This window comes from Diaphorina citri, unplaced genomic scaffold (assembly GCF_000475195.1).
Source record: "Diaphorina citri unplaced genomic scaffold, Diaci psyllid genome assembly version 1.1 scaffold640, whole genome shotgun sequence".
NCBI classification, from domain to species: Eukaryota; Metazoa; Arthropoda; class Insecta; order Hemiptera; family Psyllidae; genus Diaphorina; species Diaphorina citri.
The window spans coordinates 41,173-44,637 of record NW_007378073.1 but is presented as its reverse complement, the minus strand read 5'-3'; positions in this window follow the sequence as shown (position 1 = coordinate 44,637).

Below are 3,465 nucleotides of genomic sequence, written 5' to 3'. Positions count from 1 at the left end.
GCATTTTTTTTTTTTTTTAAATTATTTTTTTCCTCAATTTTTTTTGGGGGGGGGTTTGGGTGGTTGTTTTTTTTTTTTTTTTTTTTTTTTTAATTAGGCGCTTTAACCCTTTAGTGGGTCGTTCGCGCCGTAGCCCACGTTATATTATACCTATACGGTGGAATAGGTCCAATTTGTTCAAGAAATCCATGACGGAGTCCACACTGGCGGGTTAATTGGGTGAAAATGACGTTCAATTTCAGTTCAATAACTCAAAATGGATTTATCTACCCACCCAAATTCCGATTACGAAAAAATTAACCATTTTTACCGCAATAGGTACTTACTTTACCATGTAGGTACTACATAATATGCGAGTAAACAGTGCAAGTCGGTACATAAGGTTCCGTATAATAGTACAGACTACAGACCTACTAGTGGCTTAGATAATAGAAAGTAAAGAAAGTACACATTAACGTTTCCGAGAGCACAGAACGAGAGAAAGCGAGAGAAAGAAAGGGATTTTCCCCGTGTCTCTCTCTCTCTCTCTCGATTTCTTTGTTCTCTCTCCTCTTCGCCGGAAAATTTTTAAAACAAGATTAGTTTTTCCGAGTGGCACATGGACCCGGGAAATATTGATCTTTCCAATTTTGTTGCACTTTTCTCCTCTCCCCGAGCTCGCCCAACTTCAAGATATAAAATATATGTACATACCTATTGATACATATATTTTTTTTTAAAAAAGAGAGGAAAATGGGAAAAAAGTTCTAGTTTCAGGATAAAAAAAATGTATGGAAGGAAAGTTTTTTTAATTGCTTCTGAAAGTTGGGCCGGAGCATTCCTCAGCCTCCGCAGGTACATACATATCTGGAACGGAGGAGAAGTTGAAACATGATTCGAGATAAAGCTAATTTTTAAAACAAGATTAGTTTTTCCGAGTGGCACATGGACCCGGGAAATATTGATCTTTCCAATTTTGTTGCACTTTTCTCCTCTCTCCGCGCTCTCCCAACTTCGAGATATAAAATATATGTACATACCTATTGATACATATATTTTTTTTAAAAAGAGAGGAAAATGGGAAAAAAGTTCTAGTTTCAGGATAAAAAAATGTATGGAAGGAAAGTTTTTTTAATTGCTTCTGAAAGTTGGGCCGAAGCATTCCTCAGCCTCCGCAGGTACATATCTGGAACGGAGGAGAAGTTGAAACATGATTCGAGATAAAGCTAGGTACATATATCCGGAGTTTGTGTAACTTTTCTAATGACACACAAAAGGGTGCCTATACAGATATGTAGCTATAGATTCGTGAACGGTTCTCAAACTTTATTTGCTGCGGAGCACCATGCGATTGCTGTAAAATTTATGAAGAATTACGTTATTTTGCCTGCTTGGGTGAAAATGACGTTCAATTTCAGTTCAATAACTCAAAATGGATTTATCTACCCACATTCACCCGAATTCCGATTACGAAAAAATGAACCATTTTTACCGCAATAGGTACTTACTTTACCATGTAGGTACCTACTACATAATATGCGAGTAAACAGTGCAAGTCGGTACATAAGGTTCCGTATTAATAATAGTACAGACTACAGACCTACTAGTGGCTTAGATAATGGAAAGTAAAGAAAGTACACATTAACGTTTCCGAGAGCATAGAACGAGAGAAAGCGAGAGAAAGACAGGGATTTCCCCCGTGTCTCTCTCTCTCTCTCGATTTCTTTGTTCTCTCTCCTCTTCGCCGGAAAATTTTTAAACGAATAAAATAAAAGGAAAACTAATTCGACAGATGGGGTGAAGGACGCAGAGAGGAAGCTGGTTATACTGAGTTGCCATGGTAACAAAAAGGTCCCCGGGAGAGGGGGATGATAAGTTTTAAGCTGAGTTTGTGTTTATTGTGTGATGTGCACAAAATTATTATTCAGAAAAAAAGCTGACTAAACTTTACGAGGTCTAGCACTTTACTTCCTCGAAAACATTAGCTCAAGTCTACAGAGGCTTTCAACTCCACCTTTCATGGTAAATAGCTAACAATATTCCAGAACAAACGTGCACAAAGTACACAGAAAACCCTGCTTTTCAAACTTATAACGACTAAACTTTACGAGGTCTAGCACTTTACTTCCTCGAAAACATTAGCTCAAGTCTACAGAGGCTTTCAACTCCACCTTTCATGGTAAAGAGCTAACAATATTCCAGAACAAACGTGCACAAAGTACACAGAAAACCCTGCTTTTCAAACTTATAACATGGCGGTGAAACCCTGAACCCAATGAAAAATCAATACCTCCTCCTGAAACGATCTACAAATACAGTTGTTAAGCAGGTTCCAAGGGGCTGGAATATGTAGCAATACCAAGTCCGAAGATCTATTTTTCACAGCTCTCGTTCGAGGAAGCACCCTAAACATAGGGGTGGGTGAATTACTCCGCATCGGGAAATGGAAAAAGCTCTGAAAATTTCGAAGAAAATGGAAGGGTTTTCCCCGAAGCAATGCAAATACTAGGTAGTTTTAGCAATACTTAAGTAGGTAGGTAGGTACTAATTCGAAATAATTTTACTTTTAATTACAAAAAGCGCAGAGCATAAAACATGAAGTGCTTTCCAACATTACATATTTTACTTTTATAAAATTTCCGAGAACATACGTTAGAGTGGGGTGAATTACTCCGCATCGGGAAATGGAAAAAGCTCTGAAAATTTCGAAGAAAATGGAAGGGTTTTCCCCGAAGCAATGCAAATACTAAGTAGGTGCTTGGTTACTCGGTATTTTGTTTTCAAGAGAAAAGGCTGCTGATGGTTCCGGGGCCCTTTGAGAAACCCAGGGCCGCCGGTCGGGGCAAACTGGACCGGATGAACCCTCTTTAAAAGGCCCTGCAAATCCGCAGTCTCCAGAATCAAAATGACAATGATGAGCCATTCTCTTCAATGGAAATGACAGTACCTGAAGAAGACACCCTATATTTTTTCAAGTTTTCAAAATCCGGGCAAACCCAGGGCCGCCGGTCGGGGCAAACTGGACCGGATGAACCCTCTTTAAAAGGCCCTGCAAATCCGCAGTCTCCAGAATCAAAATGGCAATGATGAGCCATTCTCTTCAATGGAAATGACAGTACCTGAAGAAGACACCCTATTTTTTCAAGTTTTCAAAATCCGGGGTGTTTCCGAAAACTTTAAAAAGCTTTTTGAAACTAATTCAGGCAAAGTTTTAAAAAATTCCAGAATAAAAAGAGGATTCGATTTTCTTGAATAACAGTTTTTAGTCCGTCCTTCCTTTATTATTACAATACCTAGTAATAAAAAGTAGGGACGGACTATTGTTTAGAGAAACTTTAGATTAGGTCGTTACCTAAACTTCCTCCAATCCAATAGGTACAACTAGGTAACAGTCACCTACACCGTTTTACTTGTATTTTGCAGCCATTTTGAGGTTGAGCCTAATTTGTGTGAAATTTTTGTTTGTTTGACATGGGAAATTCACAG